The sequence below is a fragment of the Rhipicephalus sanguineus genome, unplaced genomic scaffold, assembly GCF_013339695.2.
Source record: "Rhipicephalus sanguineus isolate Rsan-2018 unplaced genomic scaffold, BIME_Rsan_1.4 Seq579, whole genome shotgun sequence".
Taxonomy (NCBI): Eukaryota; Metazoa; Arthropoda; class Arachnida; order Ixodida; family Ixodidae; genus Rhipicephalus; species Rhipicephalus sanguineus.
This window is the reverse complement of record NW_023615550.1, coordinates 28,804-46,388: the sequence shown is the minus strand read 5'-3', so window position 1 is coordinate 46,388 and position 17,585 is coordinate 28,804. Positions and strand designations below refer to the sequence as shown.

The 17,585-nt window shown below is 46.7% G+C and overlaps 1 pseudogene; it reads left to right on the top strand.

Annotated features, from left to right (window-relative positions):
* Positions 1–6,388, top strand: part of LOC119377839 (protein argonaute-2-like) — a 71,138-nt pseudogene extending 64,750 nt beyond the window's left edge.
* The last annotated feature ends 11,197 nt before the right edge of the window (positions 6,389–17,585 follow it).

Genomic DNA, 17,585 nt, shown 5'->3' with positions numbered 1-17,585 from the left:
CAAAAGTTTTTCACGATTTCGCAAAGGCGAACTGAGAGCGCAGCTCACGAGTCGTGCCACATCTTTATTACTTTTTTTTTGTGTACCATTCATATTGCCGTCAAGTACGGTGAACTTTTCTACTCACGAGACATGTAAAAATATCCGCCTTAATAGCTGCCGAAAAGACGTGGCTAAGATTGCCCGTCGGAGTCAGCTGACAACAACACGCAGCGTCGTCTGCTCCAAGCTTGGGAGGAGGAAGGGGCGCACGCCATGCTGCACTTCTTTGCACCTCCTCTTGAGCGAGTGCAGGCCGGCAGAGAACTCGTGCAGAACTACGCTTGCACTATGGTGGGCTAGAATACTTTCACCTTGACAAAACGAGGGAACCGGTGGAGCGGGCGCGCGCGGCACCAGCAAAACGAGGAGGACGGTGCTGCACCCGTTGAACTGGTGCCGCAGGTGCAGCCAAATTGAAGAGACCTTACGTTAACCACGCAAACACGGTAACACTAAATCTGAAAAATAGCATGCGTACGGTAAACGCTACGGGTCGCTTAGAGTACTGCGCATGCGCATTTCGATCCCGCTATTCCGCTAAGCCCGCTAAACTAAAACTCTCTAATGAAACGATGGCAATTTTCGCTGTGCATAGCTCTCTCTCCACACACACACACACACACACACGCACGCATATATATATAATTCTATAAAGTGGACGGGGGGATGGCCGCCGCGGTAGCTCAGTTGGTACAGCATCGGACGCGTTATTCGAAGGTCGCAGGTTCGGTCCCTGCCCACGGCAAGCTATCTTTCCGTCCACTTTTCTTTCTTCACATTTACCTTACATTTACTAAAAACATCCCCTATACTTTCCTTGGCATTATTGTCTGTTAGTGCTCAATAATATTGTGTATAACAAAGAAAACGAGCCCTTAAAATTAACACTTCTTTCCGCCGACGGTCACTTTTCGCGTCAGATAAGCCATCTAGGGCTTTCTCCTTAGAATATATGTTGTAGTAAAGCAAACGTATATCGTTGCTTTCACGTTGCTAAACCGCTTGTTGTGACGCAGGGGACGAGCCGCCCATCGTACTACCGCATGCTGTGGGACGACAACTGCCTCTCTCCAGATGAGCTGCACAATCTCACCTACCAGCTGTGCCACACGTACTTGCGCTCCACGCGCTCAGTTTCGGTACCCGCGCCGACTTACTACGCGCAGCTGGTGGGTCACCGTGCCCGATACCACGTTACCAACAGGTATGCCCCTTGATCTACCTCGTTTAACCCAATGTTACACCACGTTCCCACTAGGCTACGGCATTTCAATGGTCCCTTAGATTCCCGTAAGACAAAGCCTCGCTAGAAATATGTGGGATCAGTTTGGGTGCTACTGTAACAGTGTGCAAAATTGGGCTAGTTGGTTTAACTTCAGTGTTTAAACAGCGCATAAAGACGAAGACCTGTGTCCTGTGTAGTCCTGCGTAGTCCTCCTTCTCGTGCCTTCGTCTTTTTGCGCTTTTTGAACAATGGAGTGCTACTGTATGTGGTTGTTGGTATGTCATGTTCGTATGCTTAGGTGGTGTGTTCACCTATGGCGGCGACTTGTTTTTCAACAATAATAAATTTTTGCTCCGGTGCATAATTACTACGCGTCGACTAAAAACCATGAAATAACACCCAGTAGGGGAAGTGCCGTTTCGGCCGGCGGCCGCCATTGAGCTCCCAACGCCTCGTTGCGGCTGGTTGAGAGAGATGCGTGCACGGCGTTTTTTGGGGCACACTGATCGGGTGTCGCGTGTCTCATTGCACGAACCGCTCACCGAATGAGGGAAGATGTTCCGAACTGCACTAAAGAGCATGTTCAGTGTGGTAATAACTTCTGTATACAAGCGGTGAGGCTCATATCATGTGAAGAAAACATTTAAAGGCATCACATCCTAGACAGGCAATATGTTCACCCTGAATTTCCTTCTAAACACTGATACAGAAATTTAATCAAAAAGACTAAATGCAGTGTGCAGGCGTGCCAGAGACACAAGGATTCGCTGGAAAACGTGTTGATATCCAGTTGTAGAAGAATTTCAATTTTCTTTTCTGAATTTGAATTCATTTACACGGACGTTGTCTGGGATGAAGGGGCTAAAGGCAGATGCAAATGCCCCACAAAGCCCCCCCCCCCCTACTCATACATTGCTCGGGGGTGGAAAACCACGTAAACATAATGTAACAATACAGAAACAAGAAAAGATCAAAATGTATCCAAGAGGCAATCAAATATACGAAAGTAAGATGGTTAGGTTTTATACATAGTATAGTAATGCATAACAAGGAAATATTTTTACAAGCAATAATGCTAATCGATGTAACGGAAACAGTATACAAGAAATGGAAAAAAAAGAACTAAAGCAAATACTAAACGATATCAAGACTGCAAGGGAAGCTGCATATCGTATGAGGAGTGTCAACAGCTAAGCAAAAGGTAATCTTTAACCTTTTTCCTCAGTCTGTATGCCAAACTGCAATCCTGAATCATATTCAAATCAAAGTACCTAGGATACTTTGAAACGGCCAATGTTACGCGCACAGTTCTTCGTTTCCTTACGGCACAGTTGAGGCATGCGCCAAGAACCGAAGGCAGGCTAGCAATTGAGAAGGCGATGTGCACGGGGCCCGATTAGGCTATCGCGTTCTACTCTTGAAGGGGAAGCTCAAGCGTCCTCGATATTTTTTCATCCCTTCAAGCTTCCGTCTTTCCACGAACTGCGCTTTTTGTTATTTATGAAGTCTTTTAAAGATCCCGACGACAAAAACAAGCTATCACATCTGAAATTGCTATTTATTGAATGCAATTTGTTTTCTCATTGTTCAGAAGCCGCGTGGCCGCTTCATTTTAACGAGATCGATGCCAGGTTTAAAATAATGACCACTTTACAAAATATTCCTACGTAAAACATGCTATACAGCATTTCATAGTTTATATCTTCGCGAGTGTCACGATTTAATGCCATAGAAACCATATGCGAAGCACCAAATATTCTGATATGCATTCGATGATTTTTTACCCATCTGCAGATTTGTAGTAAGGTAAAAGAAACCAAAACAAAATGCAGAATAACTGTCTAAGCACTTTGCTTAGCAGAATACGGCCGCAAAATCAAATAATTTGCAACGATAATCAACGTACAGGCCGTTTCACATGTACACATTTTTTTAACATTAACATTACAAAAAAGGCAATCTATGTTTAAGCATGCCATCAATCGCTCTGCATGACGATGAAATTTGTATCCTCAATCGTTTCATCAAAGGAAAAAAAATGTGTGCAAGTGATCATCGTTTCGTAACCGTTTCTAATCTTTAGAGCAACACATGTCTATGTATCCTGTCGGCTATCAATGATGTAGGAGCACGTGGTACTTGGTGAAGGTTTAAATAGTGTGTGTTCTTTCTAATAAAGTTAGTTGTGAGAAGGCGCTCTGTGGTGTGTAGTCTTTCCTTTGTCCCTTGTTTTTGCGCCGCCCGTTTTGAACATTTATAACCAATTCCAACTTGCCCAGGCATCAACTCTTAAGCTGTAGTCGCCTTCCGGGAACGGGCCGTCAAGAATGTACGGAATCAGTACGTCGTCTTTGATTGCCCTTTACCTTTCAGCGGTGAACTTGCCTTCGAGGCATATCAGTGGGCCAAGGCCATCTTTGCCGAACACTCACACCAGTGCGTCCGAACACTCATACCAGTGCGTCCGAACACTCACACCAGTGCGTCCGAACACACACGCTAGTGCGACCGAACACAGACACCAAGCCCACACACTCACACCAGTGCGTCCGCTCGCGGTGAATCGCTGGAGGTACCACGGCATGTACGTGGGACAAAGAAAGAAGCATATATGGAGTACCGATATTTACATTAGGTAATCAGATTGTCTAAAGAACATCATGCCTGCGCGGAACACATAGCAGAATCAAAGCGAAAGCTGGAGGAGCGGTGTTTCTAGAGCCCTTTGCAAACTCTCTTGGGACTACTACGAGTACAGTTCCAAGGTACCCTCTACACGAAAAATCATAATTTTCTCAAGTAGGGAAGTACCCAATATGCCAATGTTCATCATTCTGCCGAGAAACGATGTACCCACTACGCTTCTGGAAGGCATGTGCACTTTCCTGATGCTGTGACTTATGACGACGAATAATTATTCCTGAGCTTTTTGCAATGGGTGGGAAGGTTTAAACGCCCCACGGTTAACTTCAATACTCACAGGAAAAAATTGTCTCATCGCGGTGCACTGACTCATTTATTAAGCAAACATGTTGCCAAATATAGTTGCATTATTTTATTCTTAAATGGAGCAATACTTGAAAAATTATTCTTCTCCCCGAAGCAAAAATAATTAGGCTGAACCCGCGTGCGAGGCATGGCAACCCACATATTACGAACTAGTATCTTTATAGTATGGATGAATCGCAAATGATTCTAGAGAATAACTTACCGTGTCCTTACAGTGCGCCAAACTCGTTCTCGCTGGTCGCCAGTGGTAGTAAAGATACATTGATCGCTGAGGACAACGCTCTTCCATTGCTCCACAGTCCAGCATTGGTGTCGTTGCGCAAAATCGAGCCGCTTTGCTTTGTTTGTGGCCATAAGCAAGGGCTTTTGGGCAGCTGATCTACTCCTTAGGCCGGCTTCATTTAGCCGCCGACTCACAGCAGACGTTGAAGCCCTCACCTGTAGGCTTTGTCGAAGTTCTTGAAGCGACGCACGGGGGGCACCCTCAGCAGTCGCAAGAATACACAAGTCATCATCCTCCGTTGTGGCTCTTGGTGGACGTCCGCGAGGCGCATCCCTGATCTGTCCTTCTTTCTTGTAGGCTTGCAGAATCCTATTGACCGCTTTAAGAGACCGCCCTGTCGTCTCTGCTATGCTTTTTTTTTTAGTGTAGTTTATAAAAAACAATTCAATCACATTCAGTCACTCTTTTTCTGGCATACAGGCTTGGCGAACAAGGCGAACAACGCAGTACTGCACCGTCCACTGGAATGAGGTAAGACAGGAGAGCCCCAACTTTATTCAGATCAATCCGTATCCTGTAAACTTGCGTGTGTCTGCAGAGAGCCGCGCCGTTTCACCAGTGACCGAAGGAAGATTACATTACATACTGGCTTTTCAAGATTGCTGTTCTATTTTAAGCAGTTTAAAGAGCGCCAAATCACCGCCAAGCCCCCATCGTCCACGAATGAGACATGCTGCGACTGAATACATCGCTGGCACTTTACGCTCACTGCCCTCCAGAATGAGCGCAAATACGGTAAGGCAGTACGGTAGCGTTCCTCCTTTCCCACTGGTTGTGCTTTGGCCGCTCAACGACCGGGAAAGGAGGAGCGGTACCGTACTGCCTTACCGTATTTGCGTACCGCATTTCCGTAACTTGCTAAAAGACTCTATTCTGATGCCTTTTTCGTCGCAGCGTGTTGCGGTAGCACACACAGTGAAGTAATATACGTGCGCGCACGCATTCAGTACGACAGCGTTTCGAAAGAGCAAACAAACTATGGTGCCAAGTAATGTTTCTAGAACCCCGTTATCGCCAATAAAGGCTGAGAGGTTGGTGTCGCACTACGTTTAGTGCAAAATATCGGCGCAGTTTCCAGCAGTAACGTTGAAATCCGCGGGCTTCCCGGCAATGCGGCAGCGCGCGCCGCAGTAGCAGACAACGCGGTTCAACACTGGCTGATGTCGAGCGTCTGCGCACGCCGCGAGCTGCTGCCGGCACGCGACTGCAGCGCTCGCCGCATCGCGATGCCATGCGCTCCGAGACTTCCGCTAAGTGTGAAACAGCCTGTACGTGCTTTACTCAATCTAAACTCAACATAGTGTACTCAAGCTAAACATAAAATGTACCATACATGGTACGTTTTGTAGTATATTTTGGACTATCTCACAGAAAAAAAAAGTATAAATGACGTTTGAACCTACAACGAAGCAATAAAAGCGGCTGGAATGTATTGGCTGGGTGGTCGTGGCGCTCGAGTGCCGATCCTGAGGACCCATCCGCGCGCTGGGTTTCGATAAAGGTGATCCGATTAATACCGCGTACCAGTGCTCTATCGGTGCACGTTAATCGGTGCACACGGCGGTGGAGGGGAGCGCGCATCGAGACACCCTATTTGTATAAGGAGAAAATGGGCCCCTGAATTACTTCTTTGTGGCTTATCGGGTCACACAACCATTTCTATAATGTGGCTGTTATTATTGACACTGCATAGCGATAGTGTGTCTAGATGCTTTACTAATTGTGTCTTCTCTTACCTGTGCAGCCATGAAGGCAACGGGGACGTCCAGGAGGCGGTGGCACTTCCGACCATCCATCCTCATACGTGCAACACAATGTACTTCATTTGAGCTTCATCATCATCATCACCACCATTATCCTTATCAGCATCATCATCATCAGCCTGTGTACTCCCACTGCAGGGCAGAGGCCTCTCCCATGTTCCGCCAATCAACCCGGTCCTGTGCTTTCTGCTGCCACGCTATACCTACAAACTTCTTCATCTCATCTTCCCACCTAATTTTCTGTCTCCCCCTCATGCGTTTGCCATCTTTTCGAATCCAGTCAGTTGCCCTTAATGACCACCGGGTTATCCATCCTGGCCGACGTGCTACGTGCCCGGCCCGATATCCATTTTCTTCTTGATTCAACTATGATATCCTTAACCCCCCGTTTGTGCCCTGACCCACTCTGCTCTCTTCCAAAAAAACGGCAGGAAGTGGAAGATGGAAGCGGCGATGAAAAAAATCCGTAAAACAGGGGGTGGATGCTCGAGCCAACGTTTCGACAAGTGGACTTGTCTTCTTCAAGGCTGGAACGGATTTCCTTAGCTATCGTGTGTATATGCTTCGTGCCCTCTCCAAAAGAGGGGAGAAGGGGGGGGGGGGGGGGGGAGAGGCCACTGCGACGATTGGGTGATTCATAGGGACGGAAAAAAAAAAAGGGGGGGGGGGAGGACGGGAGGGTGTACGTTTCACTGAATGATTGTCAATGGAAGGCACGTGGCTTTTAACAATAGTAGGTTCGAAAGCTTAGAAGAGGGATTAACTCTCATTCGTTTTCGTTGTGTATGTAACCATATCGATAGGGTACATACACAATGAAAACGAATGAGAGTTATCCCTTCTTCTAAGCTTTCGAACCTACTATTGTTAAAATGCCACGGCTTCCATTGACAATCATTCGTGAAACGTACACCCTCCCGTCCTCCCCCCCCCCTTTTTTTTTTTTTTCCGTTCCTATACTCCCCAATCGTCGCAGTGGCCTCTCCCCCCCCACACCCTTCTTCCCCTCTTTGGAGAGGGCACGAAGCATATACACACGATAGCTAAGGAAATCAGTTCCAGCCTGAAGAAGACAAGTCCCACTTGTCGAAAACGTGGCTCGAGCAATCCACCCCCTGTTTTACGGATTTTTTCACTCTGCTCTCTGTCCGTCTCTTAAGGTTACACCTATCATCTTTCCATCGCTCGCTGCCCGTCCTCAATTTAAGTTGAACCCTCTTTGTAAGGTCTCCAGGTTTCTGCTCCGTAGGTAAGTACGGTAAGAGGCAGTTGGTTATATACCTTCCTCTTGAGGTATAGTGGTAGACTACCATCATGATTTGATAATGCTTGGCGAATGAGCCCATCCCATCCTTATTCTTCTGGTTATTTCACTCTCATGGTTCGGCCCGCGGTTACTACCTGTCCTAAGTAGACGTACTCGTTTACAATTTCCAGTGTCTCACCCCCTATCGCAAAGCGCTGTTCTCGGCCAAGATTGTTCCATATTACTTTAGTTTTATGCATATTAATTTTCAGAGCTATTCTTCTACTTTCCATATCCAGTTCAGTAATAATGAGCTGTAATTCGTCTCCCGCGTTACTCATCAATGCATTGTCATCAGCGAATCGCAGGTTACTGAGATACTCTCCATTAACTCTTATCCCTAATTCTTCCCAATCTAGGGCCCTGAAAAGCTCCTGCAAGCACGCGTTGAATAGCATTGGAGAGATCGTGTGTCCCTGCCGTACGCCCTTCTTTATGGGATTCTGTCGCTTTCTTTATGGAGGACTATAGTGGCTGTGGATCCGCTGTAGATTTCTTCCATTATGTTTATATAGGCTTCGTCGATGCCCTGATTCCGCAGTGCCTGCTTGACTGCTGATGTCTCCACCGAATCAAATGCCTTCTCGTAATCTATGAAGGCTATGTATAGGGGTTGGTTGTATTCCGCGCATTTCTCTATCACCTGATTGATAGTGTGAAAATGTCTATTGTTGAGAAGCCTGTACGAAATCCTGCCTGGTCCTTTGGTTGATTGAACTCTAATGTCTTAATAATTCTGTTCGCAATTACTTTTGTAAATAGCTTGTAGACAACGGACAGTAAGCTGATGGGCCTGTAATTTTTCTGGTCCTTGATGTCCCCTTTCTTATGGATCAAGATGATGTTGGCATTCTTCCAAGATTCTGGTATCCTCCCCGTCGAGGGACACTTCATATACAGGGTGGCCAGTTTTTCTAACATAATCTCTCCACCGTCTTTCAACAGGTCTGATGTTATTTTGCCTCTTTGCATTCCCTTTAGGGCTATATTTACTTCTCCTATCAATACTGGTGGTATGTCAGATTTCTCTGGGCTATTACTGCTTCTAACGTTATCATGCTGACTGTCTCGGCTGCTGTACAGATCTCTGTAGAACTCTTCCGCTACCTCAGCTATTCTATCCTATTGGTTGTGACCTTGCCTTCCTTGTCCATTAATGGATACATCTGATTTTTGCCTATGCACAGTTTTGTCTTCATAGCTTTGAGGCTTCTTCCGTTCTTTTGTGCATGCTCAATTCTCTCCATAATATACTTTCTTATGTCGGCTACTTTACGCCTATTGATTAACTTCGAAAGCTCCGCCAGCTCTATTTTGTCTGTTGCATTTGAGGTTTTCATGTCTTGACGTTTCTTAATGGTTTTTTCGTCTCATGGGATAGCTTACCGGTGTCCAGTCGAACGACTGTACCCCCGACTTCCACTGCACACTCCTTAATGATACTAGTCATATTATGATTCATTGCGTCAACGCTAAGGTCGGTTTCCTCGGTTAAAGCCGCGTACCTACTCTGAGGTGAAACTCTGCATTCCTGTACTTTCCCTCTCAGAGCTAGTTCATTAATCGGCTTCTTGCGTATCAGTTTCTGCCGTTCCTTCCTCAAGTCTAGTTGGATTCTAGATCTTACACTCTTAGAAAAAAAGTTAGTAAATGGTTAGTAAATGCTTGCATTCACTAGTTTCGAGCGTATTTTACTACCTTCGCGAAATTTTTTTACTAGCCAGCAGTTAGTAAAGGTCGTAAAGTGCTGCCTTCACTAACCAGAAAGCTTACTTGGTGTTTTTAACTAGTTGAGTAGCCACACCAGTGTTCCGCGGGTGCATAGCTGGTAGCGCGACGAAGACAGAGAACCACACGGGACAAGTATACTATAAGCCTCAATCAAATTATCTTATCTTTTTTGCAAGTCCTTCTTTCTATTTTTTATTCTCTTCTTTTTTGTCACATGAGGCGTGCGCAGGATTCCCCTTTGGGGGGTGGGGGGGAGGGGGGTCGAATGTTCATCGCAGCGCACCTCCCCCTATTAAGGCAATGTATAGGGCAGAATTTGCGCCCCATCATCAGTGACTAGAGCGAGCAGTAAATGCCCCCCCCCCCTCCCCCCACCGCCGTTATGCCCCCCCTGTAAAAAAGTGCTGCGACGTCCTTGGGGCACAAATGAAGTGCTTATCGCGTAAGAGACAGGCGAAACCCCCCCCCCCCGCCCCCATATTCTGTTGGTTGTGTATTTTACCCGAAAATGACTAATAAAAATGGGTTGTTTCAGGCCTTCAGCAAGTGCCCCCCCCCCCCCCCCCCGAAAATAAAAAAATTTCCTGGCTACAGGCCTGGTAAGGGATGGCATTTTCAAATTGGTGGCAAATTGTCTTTTGTTCCAGATGATGCTCATGAGCATTGCAGTCATGTCGCTAGCCAATGCTCGAGCAATATTGAATCAAGTCAATTCACGAACACTGACAAGCGTTAACTTTATGTGTAATCGAGTGGTGGTTATTTTTAATTGGCTTGATAAGAAAGTATTTTTTGTAGCCAAGTGATCCTTTAGTGTTGCTTACAAATGTATTCCTATATCTTGTTTCTGAGATCAATGTATGTAAATAAAATCTTCCATTGCAGAAAGTGTTTGGCAACAGAATTATCTTGGTTATTGCTAATAAACTGTTAACTGTAGGTGCTCAAGAATAACTGTCTGTGACTGAAGAATGCTGCATGGAATGCAGGTAATGAAGCGTCATTTCGACAAAGATATTTTACATAACACCCACAAGATCACTAATTGATAATTAAACTAAATTATGGGTTATGTAACAGCACTGGATGGCACCTAAGGCGTAATAATAATATCTGGGGTTTTATCATAAAACTACGATATGATTATGAGACACACCGTAGTGGAGGCCTCTGGAAATTTTGACCATCTGGTGTTCTTAAACATGCACCCAAGGGCATCGGCAGCATTTTGTCTAGGGGGGTGCAAACCTGTATAGAATCTTAGTCGGGGGGGGGGGGGGGTGTTGCTGGTGTAGCTTGGGTAGGGGTAAGTACTAGAGTGGCTTGAGGGAGGCAATGCTCCTTTTGCACCCCCATGCCAATGCCCATGCATGCACCTGAATCTAAGTACACAGGCCCCAGCAATTTAACCTCCATTGGCATTTCCGACCGTGGCGGGTTTACATTACACCTAAAGCTTGTCAAATGCTTTAAAGCGTGCCTATCTGCTGAAATTCTTAGGCTTTTTGTTGCAACAAAGATAAACCGACGAAACTAAAGCATACACAAGTACACAAAGTCCATGTCTGGCCGATTCACTAAAGCTTTTAGGCTAAGCAGCATTCTGGACCATTTCTGATGTAATTATTTATTTAACACAGAATGAGTAACACGGTATGATATTACATAACGATAATTGTAGAGGCAACATGATTACTAGAGTATAAACAAAACAGGTAGTTCAGTGTATTACACACACAGAAATACAAGAATAAAAATAATAATCAAGCCATAAACAAGATTACATAGAAATATATTGGAGTAGAGACATACGAATTAGAGCAGAAATCAATATTGTCGCGGTGCAACGCGAACAAACAAGAAGGACAACTTGCGACAGAGAAGCAGCGTGTTCAAATCAGCTGAACAGAAAAACGGCTTCCTCGTCTTTCACACCGAAAGCTACTGTCCCACTAGCCGGAGTCTGTGAAACCTCGCCATCGTCATCGTCGTTTATGTTTATACACGTGTCACTTGCTCTCCTTAACAGAGCATCGCCCCGATGCTAAACCAGAACCACCGTTTTATGAAAGTGCACAGTCAGTCGGTGACATACGGTTTCATGCGTACCACATGCACAAGTTCAGGCCGGTGCTGGCGACGCCTTGTGCAATAGGGACTGTCGGGGACGACCTCGTAGGTTACGTCACTCAGCTGTCGCGATACACGATATGGCCCGAAGTATCGCCTTAACAGTTTCTCAGACAGTCCACGTTTCCGTATGGGCGTCCAAACCCACACTCGGTCGCCGGTTGCGTAGGTTACTATTCTTCGGTCGGCATTATAGCGGCCTGCATCGTAGTCTTGTTGCTGGCGGATCCGTAATCGTGCGAGCTGCCTAGCTTCTTCCGCCCGTTGAGTAAACACGTCGGCGTCCGTGTCAATGTCGTCCCATTCGTGTAGTAACATCGCATCCAACATCGTCCGTACCTCCCGTCCGTGAACAAGGCTGAATGGAGTCATGCGAGTCGTTTCTTGTTTAGCTGTATTGTACGCGAACGTGATATAGGGTAAGATTTCGTCCCAATTTTTATGTTGGGCATCCACGTACATCGAAAGCATGTCTTCAATAGTCTTGTTTAAGCGCTCTGTTAATCCGTTTTTGCGGGTGGTAGGCAGTTGTCTTACGATGAGTCGTGCCACTTAACATCAAGACATGGTCTAACAGAGCTGCCGTAAATGCGGTTCCGCGGTCTGTAATCACGACGGCTGGGGCACCATGTCGCAGTACAACATTCTCTATGAAAAATCTCGCGACTTCTGCCGCTGTGCTTCTTTGGATTGCCTTTGTTTCGGCGTACCGGGTCAGATAATCCGTTGCGACGATAACCCAGCGGTTCCCTGCAGTAGAAGTAGGAAGTGGACCCAAAATATCCATTCCGATCTGGGCAAATGGTGTTCGTGGGACTTGGACAGGTTGCAGCAGGCCGGCTGGTTTCGTCGGAGGCGACTTGCGTCGCTGGCAGTCGAGGCAAGTACGAATGTGGTGCTTCACGGCTGTGGTAAGCCTTGGCCAGTAGTATCCTTGCCGAACTCTTGCCAATGTGCGCGTGTAGCCTAAGTGACCAGAAGTCACCTCGTTGTGACATGCTTGAAGCACCTCAGTACGAAGGGTTGCAGGAATGACGAGCAAATAGGGAGGTCCAATTGACGAGAAGTTTCTTTTGTAAAGAACGCTGTTCCGTAAACAGAACGACGGCAATACTCGTGCAAAAACTCTGGGTGCACTCTGAGATTGTCCCTCTAAGTAATTAATTAAACCAAGCAACTCAGGGTCGTCACGCTGTTGGGCGATCGCGGACATGTCGACAACACCAAGGAATGCAGTTTCATCCTCATCGGGTAGAGAAGCCGACTCTATTGGTGATCGAGACAGGCAGTCGGCGTCCATATGTCGCTTCCCCGACTTGTGTACGACCGTCATATCAAATTCTTGCAGCCTCAGACTCCAACGCGCTAATCGGCCGGTAGGGTCTTTAAGATTAGTCAACCAACAAAGTGAATGATGGTCACTAATAACTTTGAAGTGGCGGCCATACAAATACGGGCGAAATTTCATGACTGCCCATACCACGGCGAGGCATTCTTTCTCTGTTGTTGAATAATTAGCCTCTGCGCGTGTTAGCGTTCTGCTTGCGTAGGCGATGACTCTTTCCGTGTCCTCTTGCCGCTGCACTAGCACAGCTCCCAGACCCACATTGCTAGCGTCAGTGTGAAGCATCGTGGGGGCTTCCTCGTCGAAGTGGGCAAGCACTGGGGTGTTTGAAGACGTTGGCGCAGATCATTAAACGCAGCTTCCTGTTCGTCATTCCACTGAAAGGCGACGTCGTCCCTCGTGAGCCGAGTTAAAGGTGACGCAATGCGTGCGAAGTCCGCAATAAACCGTCGATAATAGGCACAAAGGCCCAGAAAGCGTCTGACAGCCTTCTTATCGGACGGTACCGGGAACTGTGCAACGGCGGCAATTTTTTCGGGATCGGGCCGAACGCCTGCGTGGCTGACGACATGACCAAGAAATTGTAGCTCTTCAAAACAGAAGTGACATTTCTCTGGCTTCAACGTGAGACCCGCGGACCTTATGGCTCGTAAAACAACTTCCAGCCTTTTGAGGTGCTCGTCAAAAGTTGCGGAAAAGACTATGACGTCGTCAAGATAAACCAAGCAGGTTTTCCACTTCAACCCCGAAAGGACGGTATCCATGAGCCTTTGAAAAGTAGCGGGCGCTGAACACAAACCGAAGGGCAAGACTTTAAATTCGTATAAACCATCTGGTGTAACAAAAGCGGTTTTCCCGGTCTTGGATCTACCTCGATTTGCCAATATCCGCTCCTCAAGTCCATTGAAGAAAAGTAGCGAGCGTGTCGAAGTCTGTCAAGCGAGTCATCGATACGTGGAAGCGGGTACACATCTTTCTTGGTCACCTGATTCAGCTTCCTGTAGTCCACGCAAAATCGCAGGGTGCCGTCCTTTTTCTTGACTAGGACTACAGGTGATGCCCAGGGACTCTGTGATGGCTGAATCACGTCATCTTCAAGCATTTTCGCTACTTGTTGCTGTATCACTTCGCGTTCCTTGAGAGCCACACGATAGGGATTCTGGTGAATAGGTCTCGCCGTGTCTTCGGTAATTATTCGATGCATGGTTAGCGGCGTACGACCAACTCGTGATGTCGATGAAAAGCAGTCCTGGAATTCGGCTAGCAACTCAAGAAGTCTCTTTCGTTCGTCCTTTGGCAGGGTAGTACCAACGTCAAGAACTGGTGCTGATTCTTGTTTAGGCGCTTCGTCCAGTATCGATAAACAGCCTTGGACTTCTACGATGTTGTCAAAGTAAGCGACGGCTGTGCCCTTTGGAAGGTGCCGGCGCTCAGCACTAAAGTTGGTGAGGAGCACGTTTGTGCGTCCAGCAGTGACAATGACAATGCTTCGTGCAACTGAAATGCCATGGCTAAAGAGCAGCGAGCTGATTTGGTCGGCAATGCCTTCGCCGTCGAACGGTGCGTCCCCTGCCACCGAAACAAGAGTGCATGACCGTGGCGGGACGACCACATCATCATCAGTTAGACGCAGAGGTTTATGTGTCGCCCCAGAACAATCGGCTAAACCAGGGCTATTGCGGAACGTTATTAAACTGTCCGGGATGTTGATGACGGCGCCATATTCTCTCAAGAAATCCATCCCAATAATTAGGTCTTTGCAACATGAGGCGAGAACAACGAACGTCGCCACGAAAGAAGAACCACCGATGTTGATTCTCGCTGCACGCCTTCCGATAGGTGTCAGTAACTGGCCTCCTGCCGTCCTTAGGTGAGGTCCCGTCCACGGCGTCTTTACTTTCTTGAGGCGTACGGCGAGGTCTTCACTTATTATAGAAAAGTCGGCACCGGTATCAACTAAGGCGGTCACTTGTTGTCCGTCCACGAGAACGGCAAGTTCTGCGGTCACAGTTTCGTCGGTGTTACGTCGTGTCGGCTTTACGGCGTCCTGTGGTGAGAGTAATGGGGGCTTTTTTTCGTCGTCTTGACGGCCTGCAACCTTACCCCCGGAGGTCGCCGCCTTCAGTTTCCCCGGCGTGGGCTGGGTGACCTCCTTCCTCGGACGTCAGCAAAAGTGCGATAGCTGCGTCCGGGCTGGATGAACGACTCCCAGAGGGAGTGTGGAGCATCAGGCAGGGTTGCGGTCCAGCACCTCCACCAGTGTCGCGGTGCAACGCGAACAAACAAGAAGGACAACTTGCGACAGAGAAGCAGCGTGTTCAATCAGCTGAACAGAAAAAACGGCTTCCTCGTCTTTCACACCGAAAGCTACTGTCCCACTAGCCGGAGTCTGTGAAACCTCGCCATCGTCATCGTCGTTTATGTTTATACACGTGTCAATATATACTGCATACACGAGCAAGCCTAATGCATAGGAATAAAAGACTGAGTAAAAAGATATCACACACTCATAAACAACAGCTGACAAAACATGCATAAATAGAAAAAAGGCAATATGCATTTTGTCATAGGTTAAGCAGTGGAAAGTGAAACGAGGAGCTTGCAAAATTTATCAGGATTTTTTCGGAGACAGTCGGGAAAGGCACACTGCAATTGCATGGCGTGAGGAAGTGCCGACCAATTAAATGCCTAAATGTTTCCATATATGTGAGTGAAACTGTGGTGATTATGTCAGGTATTGGTACGGGCTAGTTGGCATTACATATTAGACTTGTGTACGGCACAGTCAAAGACTAAGGGACACAGATACCGACAAAAACGATTATGTAATCTGCATGATGTACAAGGTGTAGCTTCAAGCTGCAAGGAGATTTTTACTCGAATAACAGCGCATCATAATTGTTGAGGAGTCCTGGGCAGTATCGTTATACAAGAGTATTGCAATAGTATCTTAGAGATACTTTTCACTATCAGTATTTTTGTATCGAGGTATACCTGAAAAATGTATCAGCATCCCAACAGTGAAATACTTTGACGGTGTATTATTACATCACGTACTGTGCAGGGAATGGGTATCTCGTTACTTTTTTTGTCGGAAATGAGGTGACATGCTTCCGAGGGAAAAAGAAGACAATTTTCTGCTAAGCCAAGCAAAGGTGTGCCACCAGTCGATGGCACAGGGAGGTCCCAAAGGGTTTCCCAGATGCACAGATTCGTGACACAGAATGGCCCATAAAGTAAAGCTCGCGACACCGCTGACGGCAGAATCGTGGAGGCAGTATTGTCAGCCTGTAATAATGAAAGACGCTATCGCTCAAGGCCAGGGCAGCACACCTAATTCTTTTCTGGGCGGCCAGTCATTTCGTGAGTCTTGTATTAATGCCGAACTGACGCTGTCTAGAATGCAGCCTATTTGAGAAGATGCTGTCACTGAACTACAACTAAGGCAACATCCTACCCAGCAAAACAGATCTTGTGTGTAAAAGATGCATTATTTTTCTTATTTAGCCAGTGTCTTTAGTGACCTGAGCGATATGTCCGACTTGCAAGCTTCAATCTGTGTAGTTTCAATCTGTTTGTATCTGTATTCCGGAATACTTTCCCGAGTATTTCCGTCCAGCCCTGTTGAATACATATCTAAGCATAACGCGACATAATACTACCACAGCTAAGTCAAACAAAAAATAATACATAATCACACCTATAGACCTTATGCAAAATTGCTGCCATCTGTCGGAGGTTTGACGAAGCTACCGATTCGGCGCCATGTTGAAGGCTTGTGTCCGAATCGTATTGCTGTCGCTGCTATGACTTCTTGCTTGTGTCTGCTTTGAAAGTAGGCAATCGGTGCATAAAAATGTCAGACGAGTGTGTAAGGGCATGTAAACGTTACCGGCGTTTTCTAGTCATTAATAATATCTGGGGTTTAACGTCCCAAAACCACCATATGGTTATGAGAGACGCCGTAGTGGAGGGCTCCGGAAATTTCAACCACCTCGGGTTCTTTAACGTGCACCTAAATCTAAGTACACGAGCCTCAAACATTTTCGCCTCCATCGAAAATGCAGCCGCCGCGGCCGGGATTCGATCCCGCGACCTTCGGGTCAGCAGTCGAGCGCCATAACCACTAGACCACCGTGGCGGGGCCGTTTTCTAGTCATTACGTTGACAGTTATTACATCTAAAGAACTGCCTCACAACGAGGAGAAGGTACAAGTTTGTCACCGAGTCACACGTAGGCCTGTCGTCGTTGAGAAATAAGCTTGGCACTAGGTTATGAATTTGTTTGTCTGTGTTCAGTGTAGCGAATAAAGCTTAGTTAGCTATCTGAACAGCATGCGTGTAGTGTAGGACGGTTGGGAAGAGGCTTTAGCACGCGATACGGCTAGGCACAGCGATCACGATAAGAAAGTGCTGTTGACCCATTTCAAAGCGTATTTCATAAGGGACAGCCTATGTCGACCTGATGTATTGTGCGTCTAATTTTAAATGAAACGTCCTATCTTTTTATTTTCAGATAAAAAGATATTTCGCTGCTGTAGTCACCGACGCATATTATGTATAGAATTACTGCACGACTAAAATGTAAACATTTCCACATCTCACGCACGTGAAAAGTGAACATGAAAAGTGTTAGTTGCTCCAAGAAGTAGGTGCCGATTAGCTGGTATTTCAATGAATATCCTTCTGACTTGTGCTTGTAAATAACACGATACGCCAAGAATATTCGCGTTCACATCGTCGGCTTGGGG